Source organism: Cornus florida, unplaced genomic scaffold (assembly GCF_030987335.1).
Source record: "Cornus florida cultivar Cherokee Brave unplaced genomic scaffold, ASM3098733v1 CherokeeBrave_3.0.0_Hap2_Chr06, whole genome shotgun sequence".
NCBI classification, from domain to species: domain Eukaryota; kingdom Viridiplantae; phylum Streptophyta; class Magnoliopsida; order Cornales; family Cornaceae; genus Cornus; species Cornus florida.
Genome location: NW_026775576.1, coordinates 16,747,154 through 16,762,133, shown reverse-complemented (window position 1 = coordinate 16,762,133; position 14,980 = coordinate 16,747,154). Strand labels below are relative to the sequence as shown.

Below are 14,980 nucleotides of genomic sequence, written 5' to 3'. Positions count from 1 at the left end.
TTTCCTCACCCTTTGCATTCTCAACCACGATAATCCCCGATTTCTTGGGAACTACTTGAGTTGGACTCACCCATTTGCTATCGGAGATTGGGTAAATGATCCCGGCATCTAAGAGCTTGACTACTTCCTTTTTGACTACCTCCTTCATGTTGGGGTTAACTCTCCTTTGGGCATCCCTAAAGGGTTTTGCATCTTCTTCCATAAGTATGCAATGCATACAAATAGAAGGGTCAATTCCCTTAAGATCCACCACACTCCATCCTATGGCTTCCTTATTTTCTTTAAGCACATTTAAGAGAGCGTCTTCTTGGTCTTTTTCAAGACTTGAAGAAATTATAATCGGAAGAGTCTCTTTTGGTCCTAGGAATGCATACTTGAGATTGAAAGGTAGAGTTTTAAGCTCAAGAGTTGGTGGAAAAACTAAAGATTAGACCAGTAGAGTGCTAGAGAGTAAATGAAGAGGTTCTATTAGAGTTTTCCAAGATGAAAAATCCAAGCTTGCAATAGATTCCATGAGATTGTTTACTTCATTCATTGATTTTTCATCATCAAACCCACAATTTCCATACATTTCAAGAAGACAAGAAGCAAGAGGATCATTGGATAAAAGAGATGAAAGATTAACCTCAATCGGTTGTTTCATGACCATTGTAGGAATTGATTCTTCAACAACCTCATCCAACACATCTATAAGACAACACTCGTCTTCATCTATGGGATATTGACTTGCATTGAAAACATTAAGCTTGACCATCATGTTACCAAAAGAAAGGTCCATAACCCCGGATCTACAATTAATGGTTGCATTTACGGTGGCAAGGAATGGCCTTCCCAAGATGATTGGGATGTGGTTGGTGGGATTGGCAACCGGTTCGGTATCAAGAACTACAAAATCAACCAGGAAGTAAAACTTATCAACTTTGATAAGGATGTCCTCAACCATGCCCTTAGGTGTTTTGACAGATCTATCAGCCAATTGAAGCACCACCGAGGTTGGCTTCAACTCATTCAAACCTAGTTGGACATACACGGAGTAAGGAATCAAATTAACACTCGCACCTAAGTCAAGAAGGGCTCTACGAACTTCATGGTTTCCAATTACATAAGAAATAGTTAGAGCACCGGGATCTTTGAACTTAGGTGGAGTGTTTTGTTGAATACTGGAGCTCACTTGCTTCGCGAGGAACACTTTTTTAGGCCTTGGTCCCTTGCTCTTCCTCTTTTGTGTGTAAAGATCTTTCAAGAATTTTGCTTAAGATAGAATTTGCTTAATGGCATCCAAAAGAGGAAGAGTTATGTTGACTTGCTTAAAAACTTCCATCATGTCATGTATTTTCCCTTCTTGCCTCCCATAAGGCGAAGTTTCTTTTAAAGCATAAGGGAATGGAGCTTTTGGCTCATAAGACTTTGCAATTTGAGGAGATGATAGAGATGATTGAGAATTCCGGTTAGGAACATTTTCATTCAAGGAAGTAGGAATGGAATTTGGAATTGGATGGGTGACAACTTTTGGTTGCACCGATTCACTATCTTCCTTTAGTAGTTTAACCCTATTGTCCACTTGTTTACCACTTTTCAAAGTGGTGATGGCTTGCACTTGAGCTTGGGAAGAACACCCCGATGTAGGGTTGCTTCCACACAAAATTAGGCTTTTGGATTCCTCTCGGGTTGACTAGGTAATTTACCGATTTCTATTGCATTCAATGCATTAGCTATTGTCCCAATTTGGGATTCAAGCTTTGATATGGATTGAGAGTGGGAATGCAACAAGTTGGTATTCCTTTCTAAGCTACCCAAGGCCACCCAAACCTTATCTTCAAATGTAGAATTGCTAGAAAGTGCATGAGGATAATGAGAGCAAATTTGCGAATCATACATTTGAGGATGTGAAAAGTGATTGGTTCTTTGATGAGATGAAGAAGAAACAAATCCTTGGGAACCTCCTTCCCTTCTATGAGGTGGAATATATTTGCCTTGAAACTTTTTAGCTTGATAGAAATTCAAATTTTCATTCCACATTGGAACATATACACTTGAGTAAGGGTGAGCAAACGTAGCATTGACTTGTTCAAAGTGCTCATTGAATGCATGTCCATGGGGATAATTGAAAGTGGTATGTAAAACACTTGAACATATCATGCATAGCTCACTAAGATGAGAAGTATAATGAAAAGAAGGTGATTTTATAATCGATTTTTAACTCAACAAGAATTAATCAAGTTTTTGAGAGAGAGTCTTAACCTCGGTTACAATCTCTAATGGATTCTTTATTTGACATACTTGCAAATCTCTCTTTTTTTCCTCTGAACTATGGTCAAACTGAGAAGTATAATATTTTTGCAAAGAGTTTTTGCTCATTTTCTCAAAGAGGTGCCATATGTCATCCTCATGTTTTCCTAAATATGATCTTCCACATGATGTATCGACTATGTACTTATGAATGTCGGATAGGCTCTCATAAAAATATTAAACCACTTGCCATTTCAGAATGCCATGATGTGGACATTTGCTTAGCAAGTCATTCAATCTTTCCCAAGCCTCATATAACCACTCCCCTTCCCTTTGAGAAAATCCTCTAATTGAAGTATGCATTACATTAGTCAAACTTATGGGGTAAAATTTTTTCAAAAATTCATTTTGAATTTGTGCCTAAAATGTTATTGAATTTGCCCCCAAAGTATTGAACCAATGCTTTGCTTTATTTTTGAGTGTGAAAGGGAAGAGAAGTAGCCTAAGAACTTCTTCTGGGACATCTATATATCTTACGGTGGAACATATTTCAAAGAATTCATTAAGATGTTTGTAGGGTTCCTCATCATCTAAGCCATAAAAGAGTGGACACATTTGAATAGTCTCGGGCTTGATTTCATATTGATTTGCCTCAAAATTAGGCAACACAATACAAGTACGTGCATGATATGCATGAAGATTGTAATGATTACGAAGGACCATTGTAAGAATTGGAGCTTGAACTTCGGGGCCATGTTGATTAAGAGGGGGGTTTTACATGAAACGTGGGTCTAAGTAGCCAAGATTACCCTCTAGATTTTCCATGTGAATGCCTAGGACGAATGATATGACAAGGACTACCCAAGACTTCTAGCAACACACGAATCACAACAAAACAAGCAAGTATTTCTCCTACACAATAAGTCAATAATCAAACTTCCTCCACAAACAATGATCCCATACTCCCATACTTTCAAAAATATACAAAGAATAATAAAATGCCTCTATGCGAGCTCACGATTTATCTAAGAATTGAAATACAAGCCTCCACGTAGGCCGACGATTTAACTAAGGGTTGAGTAAGGAAAAGCTCACAAAGGTCCTTTAGCACTTCAACTCCAATTTTCAGCTGTTAGCTTAGCAATTTTTTTTTATGATTTTAGCTTTTTCTTTCTTTTGCTTAGCTCCTTTGCTTGAATGCTCCTTTGCTTGCTTCCAGCTCAATACTTCTTGTCAAACAAGAACAAACACAATAAGTAATCAAAATGAAAATGAAAACAAAGTAAAGACACGATCAAAAGAGTACTAATTCCTAATTGATTCCACAAATACGACGTTACCTTAAATCAATCCCCGGCAATGGCGCCAAAAACTTGGTGGGTTGTTGCACACCGACCCAAAGTTTGTGCACACCAAAAGATATTAGTGTAGAGCTATGATGAATATGGCCAAGTTTTACATGTAGAAATTGCCACTACTACCTTTCACTAAAAATATAGTTAGGGTAGGGATCGTCCCAAGGGATTGGTGGGTCATACTAGGTTGAGGAATCAAGATTAGGGTTAGTAGGTCGAGTGATCAAAATAGTGGTTGGTTGGTTGAATTACACTAGATGCAAATTAAACTAAAGTAAACAATAATGCAATAAAGAGAATAAAAGAGAAAGACCGATCTTGAGGTTTAGAGATCACCACTAAGCATACTTTTCTACACCTTTAATGAATGATTAATGAGGGGAAGATATGTGTTGCAATATTTGTGTGTGTGTGTGTTTGGTTGTTTCAATTAGCAAGGATGACCAATTAAGCATATATTGTCTAAGCAACATGGTGAAAAGCACAATATATCAAACTAAGCCATTAACCTTTCATTAATTTCACAATCCAAACACATCACAAGGTTAGAGACATATGCTACTTACATTCAAAAGCATGGAACATCAAACAACAAGCATGGATTGTCCTCCCATTTAACAACTACACTACAACTACACTACAATTAAGCTAATGACATTAAATTAAACTAATTAAACTAAGGGAGAGATACAATCCATCAAGAAATAAGTATAAACCATCAAATAAACCACAAGAACATTCCATTAAGCACTATCTTGATAATCTCTAGATCTATAGCATTAATACACATAGACATGCATCAACAACACAAGAAATAGAGACAAACGCATGAACATCTATTCTAGCATACATAGACATATGAATAGAATGAAATGATCAATTGGAAGCATTAAACCATAAAAATCATTGAATAAAAAAAATCTATATATATAAAAGTGTCAAAACATGTATCACAATACAAATCACCTCAAAAATACATAAATCAAGATGTAGAAAGCATGCTTAGGGCTAACTCTAGCCCCAAGAGGATGTCTAACCACTCATGGATGATGTCTTCCAACCCTCAAGGGTAAGCTCCATGGAAGAAATCTGCTCCTTGGTTAATGAAGAGCTTCCAATGGTGTCTCTAGCCTCCTTGTCTCCTATGCTTCCTCACTAAGAATTCTCTAAAAATCTCTCTCTATGGTTGTATGTGAATCCACCTCAAAAGTTGCTCAAATCCCCCTTTTTGGTAGGTTAGGTGACACCCAAAAATGATCTGGCATGTACTCCAATATTCTCCCAATGATTGGATAGAGGATAACTTTTTATGACTTGGCAATTTAACTTTTTTGCACTAGAGGAAGTTCGATCGATCGAACCTTGACCTTGGATCAATCGAACATGGCTGAGATCTATCGAACTGAAGCTGCATCCATCCTCTATGGCGGCGCCTTTTGGATAAAAACAAATCTGAGATATTTTGAAGATATTTTTGGGAAAAAGGACAAAAGCGGTTGGTAGGGTGGTACAGCTGGATAAGATCAATCATTTGGATAAGGACAAGATAGTTCGATCGATCAGAGAATGAAGTTCGATCGATCAAACTTTGAGATCTTTGAATAGGGACGAACATGGCTTAGATCCATCTTGAAGTGCTGAGATCAATGAAAGTTGGATCGATCAAACTTTTATTAAGATCGATCGAAGTTGCTGAAATTCTACCTTTTACTTCCTTTTGCTCCACTTTGCTCCTTTCTTTGATTCATCCCAGAATTGCTTCATTTCTGCTCTTATTTGGCTGAGTTAGCTTATTTTAGGGATAAGTACCTGAAATTGGAAATAACACGAAATCAATCTAAAGTGGGAAAATAAGATAGATAAAGGTCCTAGAACACCTAAGCTTAAGGGGTTTAAATGCGCACTTTTCAGCGCTCATCAGACGGCATTTAGCACTCGCTCACCATACACAACTTGTACAGTAGCATGACAGTATAAAGTCCTAATTCATCTCCTGCCCCAAATAAGCTTACCCGTGAAACCTACAGATACAAATGACATCAATGTCAAAATGATCATTACCAAAAGCACCACGGAAACTAGGCATTTTGTGAGAGTTGAGATATGGTCCAACATCTCCGGCCGTACCATTCTGGCCTATCCCAAAACTCTGACAATAATACCATAGGTACCGCTGCGCTTAAGGCCCCAAATCCTCAATACTAGAAAACTTGTAACTCCAAGCCTCAAAACACTATTGTCAACAACACCAGTCACGAATCTAAAGCCTGACAAGTCTGTGCCATCAAGCCAATGGATCAGACTTTACTAAATCAAAAAACATCACCATCACCCTAGTTACAATGACTCCCAACAAGGAAATCAACCCAAAATCCTCTACGTCATCCTAAAGCTGACCTACTACAAGGCCACGCCTAAGAATCAAGACACCAGATCAAGCTCACACATGCAACCTGACAACCAAGGTCATACAACCCTAGACACAGTACAGGAACGATAAAAACATGAACTAAATAAAATAATCAGTCATAAGACATACATATACAAGTTGACCATGTCAGGACTCATAAAATCAAATCATAAAAACCAGATTGCACCATACAACTAAACACATAGTGTACCAGGGCAATCAAATATGCTATCGATCACATAGGGGTCAAGCATAAGAGACACGTTACACATCGCCTACGGCGCTAGCATGCTAAACAGATATAGTAAATGGAAAATACATCATCTATATCATCACATAACTACCAGATAGTCACGTATCCTAAACATGATTCTATGGCATGCTAAGGTAAGCAAGAATGGATGAAAAGCGTCTCAAAAGGACGAACTCACTGAAAGTGAATCCCAAAAACCCGGATGGTTCCAATCTCTCACCGTGAGGAAATGAATCATCTCCCAGAGTGAACACTGAGGCTCCTGAAACAAAGAGTCTATAAGTCTTTCCTAAGACTAGCTCAAACCCAAGATAGAATCCCAACACCACACAGGACAAAACAACAACGCAATGGATAGTTCCAACACTAGCCATTATGAGACATCAATAGATAACTCAACTTAAGATGTCAACGAGTACGATGAGAACTGGACAGGATTCTAACGGAACCCTAAAACACCACCCCAAGTCTTAAATGATAAGGGAGAGTAATTAATTGCACTAATGCAATTAATTACACGAAACTACGCACACCCTAATAGTAGTTCGTAAGAGTTATCTAGGCAACACCAGAAGGATCCTAGGTCCACACACCTATACATATCCCAAAACCATCACCCTAAGAAGGCAAGACATGAGAACCTCATAGCTGAGGCTCATAAGGCAACTTCCCAAATCCCCCAAGGAAGGACTCGAGTCAATCCCGACTCATCACCCCATGACGATAGAAATAAGACCCTAATGACATCATCATATCCAGGTCACCACAAAACCCCAAGAGACAAAACCAACACCCTGGATACTCCCCGACCACGTCGTGAAGCCACGAAGAGAAAAGGAAATGAAACAGTGCCTCCCTGGCCCACGTCTCACTCCTCCAGACAAGGATTGCGATTCTACGCTCACATGAGCCTTACTCGCATCAACCGTCAGACCAAGGTCTCGAAACAACCAAATCGACAAGAAGAATAAGAAGGTTCCCGTCATGGGTTCCTTACAGAATGAATTTCTCCTACCTAAGGAAGAAACTCAGTAAGACAATAATGCATCCAAGGGATACGACAGACCCTAAGAGACAATGCCCTGGCATTAATCTTTACCAACCAAGCTGTAACAACATGTAATGTCAAAACAAGACATAAATGTAAACAATTAGCATACAGTATAGCAACAGGCTACCTACTCACACAACTAGTAAAAATCATATAAGGCATATCAGTGTATGTAGGAAAAAGACATGAAGCATGACGATATGCTGCATATAATCATGCTAAGATGAACAAACACATATGACACGCTAAAACAAACAAGCATATACAACATGCTAGGCAGACAAACGCAAATAATATGATAACACAGACAAGCATGGACAATATACTAAAGCCTACAAGCATATGCAGTATGCTAAGGCAAATAAGCACATACAACATGCTATAATAAGTAAGCATATATTATAAGCTAAGATAGACAAGCATAAATTATATGCTAAAGCAATTAAGGTAGGCTTCTAAACAAGTTGCCATATAAGCAAACAGACATGTTATCAAAAAGTAATTAAACACATAGAGCATGGTAACACAAGCATGATATGCACTCAAAACCCATCGTCCAAGGTATTTGAACCTCAAAGCTCTGATACCACCTGTGACGACCTTGGTTTTTCAAGCCAGTGCGTCATGTGATGAACTGAAGATTGACCCGATAGCGGATCCAGATGAGGAAGCAACAAACAAGACAATGGTCTCCCAAGGCACAAAACACCTCTAAGACACTTTGATGACCTTCTATGAGGTCGTGGAACACAATAAGAACTGACGCGGAAGCAAAAGATCGAAAAAATAACAATTAAGCCCCAGGGGCAAAATAGTCATTTGGCATGGAAATGACGTCCCTAGAATGTATATCATTCTTGAGACACATCTGTGACTTTATGGGAAGTCACGGAACTCAAAAGAAAGTAGCGAAAGTGAAAAGCAAGAAAAACAGGACAAAAATAGCCCCAAGGGCAAAATATTCATTTATGAAAATATAGATTCGGGTGCCACCGAGCACACTGCTAGAAAGACAACGACAAACTAATCAAGATAGACTCAGGAATCATATGATTTGGAGTCCGGACGAAGGAGAAACGGTATGACGAAGAAAAACGAGCACTTAAAGCTAAAAAGGGTAAACTTATAATTATCCAGGAATATCCGGGTGCAACCGAGCACACCGTTGGAAAGATAGCGAAAAATTAGTTAAGTTAAAAAAAAAACTTTCACTCGATTTGGAGTCTGAACGAAGGAGAATGAGCGAAAAAAAAATTGATGTAACGACGTCGAGACAGGGCACCACGAGCACCCCACGAGCATCCCACGAGTACCCTGACAAGCACCATGACATGCCAAGGGAAAAAAAAGATTTAGCCAGAACTGAGAGCCGAAACGAGGTCTGAAATGAATTTTTCTAGAAAAATACAAAGAAGAAACCCCACCTAAAATCGAGTTTTCTACTCGACTAGGTGTAAGAAAATGAAAACAACTCATTGTGAAGTACCCAAAATGCCCCTAGATCAGAAGAGGGTCAAGAGGGTAAAAAACTACTACAGTATCTGTCCACATCTGAGAGCAGAAATGAGCTATCAAACGAATTTTTCTGGAAAAACACAAAGAATAAACCCCTCATAAAATCAAATTTTCTACCTGCTTACATGAGAGAAAACAAAAAAATCACACTGTGAAATGGCCAAAATGCCCTTAGATCAGTTAAGACTTAAAAACTAAAAAAATGCAACTTTGCACCAAGTATGCATTTGACCCTAAATGCATTTCTAGGTTGAAAATAATGTGCACGCAAGTGTAATAAATGATTCTAAGCACGTGGGAATGGTCCGTGGCTCCCGGGAAGTCCCGATTCAAAATTCGACCCCCCCCCCCCCCCCGACAGCCAAAAATGAGAAAAATGGACTTAAAATAGAAAATTTGAAATCCAAAAATATAAAATAGAGTCAAATTACCGTTTGGCCCTTAGTCATACTTCATACATGATTAATGAGACCCTATGGAAGAATAAAATCAGAATTCTCACATCTGATGCAAAAGTAATGAAGCAATGACTTGTGAATTTTCAAGGTTTTTATAACCTTTCATGAAATAAAGAATTACATAAGATGCAATATCAATGTCATTGGTCTCCGGCCTCATCTCATACCAGTCAAATACACCGTAAAAGGTGTACTTACGTACACATTACATATATGGAATCAAAGATACAAGTTTTGACATATAAGGCTACAAAATGACATTTCATGCTAACATTTGCATAAAATGGAAACTTAGAAGTTACAAGCCATCCAAAGAATGATGAGCATCACGAACCAAGTCTTCGTACCTGAAAAATGTCCCCGGTAACTTCGGGGTGAGTAACATAAAGTTACTCATAGGAGATGAGCATGCATAGACCTAGCATTTTACAAACTAATTAAGTTGCTATAGTTGAACTCAAATGGTCATGTTACCTAGCGTCTATGTCAAAGGTGAGACTCAGTGAGCATCCTAAGCTACCTTAGAGCATTTCTAGCATAAACCACATCATTCATGCAATTTAAACAACATAGGAGCATGTGGTACAACGCAACAAGAATATCAATTTACAAGTAGACGTACACAAGTATACACTCAATATTGAAATGTATTTAAGACAAGTATACAACACACAAGTATACTAGGTTAACTCGAAAGTAAATCATCAATATACAAGTGTACACACCAAGTATGCTAAGCAATATTGAAATGGAAATGCAACATATATATTCAAGTATACATTTCTAAGTATAGTAAGCAATGTTGACATACATGGCATATAAGTATACAAATCCAAGTATACTAAGCATTTTTTATATATAAGGCATGCAAGTATACAAATCTAAGTATACTAAGCAAGAAATGAAGTATCATGCATTCAAGCACAAGTTAAAAGTAATCCACGATTACAACTAGAAATTGAATGCGAAATCAATAATTGGCGGAAAGACAAAGGATATAAGGTCTCAAGAAGCAAACAAGTGGCTTTGGGTTACTAGCCCACAAGGTACTACCTAGTGCGCAACTAAACCCGAAATAAAATAGTTATATTAGTGATTTTGGGTTACTAGCCCTTAGGGTACCACCCGGTGCGTACTATATGAAATAAAGGGAACTCTCATCCCCCATGCTAGAGCCATACCCTAGCCGTAACAATTTTCAATGTCCATACAAGCTTTCCAAAAATCATCAAGTTGTGCAACAAGTATATCACATATACACAATGCACCAAAATCAATTACCACGCACAACCAAGTCATGGAATATACACAAGCCATACCCTAGACATTCAAGCTACAATGACATATTAAATGTCATATAAATAAAATGTGAATACTTACAAGTTAAATCGTAACTTCGACTCATAGAATACTATCATGTAATCATAAAACAAGTTCCAAACTACAAATTAAGCAAGAATACAACATTAATGCCTAATTACTTCAATGGAAGCATAAAAAGGGAATTTAGTTATCTTAAGTAATTAAATTCGCAAGATTACAAAGCAACTCCAAATATTCTACAAATTATATATGTCAAAGGTCATATCAAGGCCCATTTTAATTTCATGATACAAGTTAATTCTACACTAGGCATCACTAGGTGAATTAAATTCTATGCAAGGAAAATAATTAAACAAAGCATTCAAGGCTCATTCAAATATTCTCAATTCAAGGTATGTTAATGAACATATTAAGGCCCACTTTAAAATCATATTACAAGCTAATTATACACTATTTACAACTAGGTAAATTAAACTTAATGCCAAGAAAATAAACAAATAAATTTTTCAAAACTTATTCAAATATTCTCTATTTAATACATATGATAGAACATACCAAGCTCATCAACAATATCAAGTTTAAAATCCATTCAAGTGAATAGAACGCCTAAAATAAAATTAATTAATCTAATTTTCTCTAGAATTTAAAACAACTCCAAATGTCCTCAAATTCACATATGTTAAAGAACATACCAAGGACTAATTTAATATCACATTACAAGTTGATTCTATACTAGCTACAACCATGTGATATTAATTTTTATACAAGTAAAAGATTAAAAAAATGTTACAATACTTATTCAAATCTTCCTAATTTAATATATGTTATCAAACATATTAAGGCCTAATTTAATAACATGCCACAATTTAATTCCAAGCTATATATAACTATGAGAATTAAATCTTATCTATAGAAAATAATTAAATTAAATTCTAGAATTAATACAAAGGCATGCTTGCAAGTTGTATATGCTTAGAAAGCAAACAATACAACATAAATATAAACCTAAAACATCCCCTATCTCATTTTGTGATGAAATCACAAATTCCCACCGAAACTAAAATGCTCCGAATCCGACGATACTCCTAGGTTATGTCGGGGACTACGAGGGAAACAACTTTAACCTTTGAGGCACCATGAAAATCCAAACCCAAACTCAAAACTGGAACTCAAAAATGGTCGGAATCGGCTTCTAATAAGGGGAAAAGGTGTGCCTCGCCAAGGCCTACAATAAACGCTAAAGCACTACGACATTTTACACGAGGGAAGAAGGTGGAAAAGAAGAAAAGAAGGTGGCAGCCCCTTGGGCTGCCATTGCTAGTCTGGAATGTGGGAAAAAGAAGAGGAAAAATCTGATTTATTTTTCTCAAGCCCCTATTTATAGAGAATCTCAAAAAGTGTCCTGAACGGGTCCCGCCTGGAAAAGTAGAATTTGCGCAGACGCGCTCAAACTTTAAAACACCGTGAACGAAAAAGAACAAAATGAGAAATTATGAACAACGGAAGATTCAGTATCAAAAAGTGAGTTCCGAGCAGAGAGATATGCCCCAAACAAGTTTGGCGCTAACCGGGGTCGAAAACACGAAAACTGTAGGATTCGACCGCAAGACAATTCTAAGAGTACACGACTCAACGAAATGTGAAAATGAATCCCGTACGAGGATCCAGGCTCAAAACGAGATATTTTGTAATAACTTTTGTTAGTTGCATAATGGCACCTATAAAAAGGGATAACTGCAAAACTGCCCAGAATTAAAATATCTTCCAAAAGATATTTTCTTAAAAACCTCTGAAATAAAATATCTCCAAAAGTTATTTACGAAAAATACCCTAATAAACAAAAACGTTTTTGAAGAATTTTGCATACATGCCCGTATGGATACCAAGAGCAACCAGAGTACTTTCCTACAAAAGTAAAGATACGTATTTCGTGGAAACCACTTAGGATGAAGGTACATGAAGTCAAAATTCAACTCCAAACACAAAAAGTGAGGTTATGCCAACAAAGTGACAAACGGGGAAATAGACGAAAAGTGCATAGTGTCGAAAAATGAAAAATATGGAAATAACGCGGTCCTTTAAGGAAGTTGTCAATCGAAACGAAAGAGTCTCGAAAATCATTTTCGAGTGCTCGAGATGACACTAAGTGACGAGTAACCGTACTCAGAAAAGAAAAATTCAACGAAAAAAATTTATCCATATAAATCTGAGAAAAAGGAAATGAAGAAAAATGGCTAAGTCATTACAATTCTAATAGAGGTAGGGGATGATTATAGGTTTATGTGCTATATGATTTATTGTTTTTGATGTTTATACCATGTTTAAGCATGAAATCTAGGATTTAATTTAATTATTCATTAGTTAAAATTTAATTCACGTGGTTGTCTATTGTGTGGAATTAATTAAAGACTTGGTATTGATTTAAGCCTTGACATGTTCCATAAATATATTAATTTGGGAATTTTTGGACAAGATTTGAAATCTAGAGATTTATGTATTTTTATGTAATTAAATTCTATTGAATTACTCCATTGATGTAATTAAGTTTTTAACTTGATATTAGTGATTATCATGATTTGATCTATTATATATATTAAATTGGAATGATTTGAAGTTGATTTGAAATCTAGAGAAATAAATTATTTTTATTTAATTAAATTCTATTTTACTATTCATTGGCTTTAATTAAGTTTTGATGTGATAAATGTAATGTGATACCCATTGACTCCGAGACATGAGTTGATCAGGCCCAAGTCCAAACCCGAGGGATATCAAACAATTAAGTAATAAACAAGTATTTGAATACAAAAGAAATACTAAGAACAAATACAATAGCAGAATGAAACTAAATCATAAATCATTGAATCCATAATAATTAATCATCTACAATAGTTATCCAAAACCTTCGATATCATTACAACTCGGGAATCCATCTAGTGGACCCCTAATAATATCCCAAAACAAAACATCTTAAATGAAAAAATCCAAAACTAAAACATGACAAAGAATCCTACGTAGTCGGAAAAATGAATAACTATCTCTGCTCAGCACGAACAGTCTCTATCCCTGAAGCTGACAAACACTTGAAAAATAATGGTCGGTCAGGCTCACAAATAAGTTCTACTATACCATAGTCCAAGTAGAGATTCGATACACATATACATCCTAGTTAATTCAACAATAACTAATAGTCCGTAAATATATGTATATAAGTACACACTAAAGGGTTACCAGACGAACTCAACCTGAATAGAAGGCAACATGCAAAACGCACATGTAGTGGGCATGAGTACCTCAACCTACCAGGGTTCTCAACACTCCTATAACCAGTGAGACTTCCCAAGGCAGTATACGCTCCCTAACCATAGATCCTGAGACTCAAGCTCATATCATGGCTCATATCCATATGTATATAAAAAAATCCATCATGTCTAAAGCATAAAATAAAATCTATTGTGACATCCAATTAATTTAATGGCCACACATGAAAATAAGGAGGACTTAACTTTCTAGTTAATCCGTTCCCTTATAAATCCACATAGGTAGAACTTAACTTTTATCAGTTAATCTGTCCCTAAGATGCCACCATCCCATATTGGTGCATCACATACACACAATCCAATAATTGATGAAATAATTAAAATAATACATCAATTAAATCCGAATAATATGCATAATAAAAATCAGATAATTAACTGAGCATATTATACTGCTGATACATGATTAAAATTTATAACCATACATAGAAAATTGCTAGAATAAAAGTAAGCAATTTAAAACACCCATATTTAATAACAGTATGCAAATTTATTTTAAAATTTCATATTGTTCAAATCCATAGCGTATTACGGTAGATTATGCATTCTGGGATTTTTCCATATCCATTTAAATTATTTAAAGCAATTAAAATGTAATAATACACATTATGGTCATAATAACCAAGAAACCCAAATCACAGCTAAAACCACCCTCAACATAGTTGACTGTACCATCAGCATAGTCGACTATACGTAGTCTTTTGTGCCTTCAAGATAGTCTACTATACATAGTCGACTACTACTTCAATAAGCCCTTTAATATAGTCGACTATGCGTAGTCTACTATGCCCTTCAATATAGTCGACTACTTCCTGGAACTCCTCTATTTTTTTTGTCCAACCTCCATTGATAGAATTTTAACCTTCGATCTAAGTCCCATACTCTCATAATAATTTATTTTAAATGTCCTACCATGTAAAGATCAAACTTAAACAACAAATCATGCATCATAAATCCAAAAATAAATAAAACAAGAACAGGTGAACAAAATTATGAAATTCTCTGTTCTAATTCAATTCAAACACGCATAATTGTTTAATTATATTATTTAAGTATCCTGAAATCTCCT

The 14,980-nt window shown here is 36.2% G+C and overlaps 1 pseudogene; it reads left to right on the top strand.

Moving 5' to 3' along the window:
• The first annotated feature begins 2,488 nt into the window (after positions 1 to 2,488).
• Positions 2,489 to 2,588, top strand: LOC132315369 (small nucleolar RNA R71; annotated as a pseudogene).
• Positions 2,589 to 14,980: the final 12,392 nt, after the last annotated feature.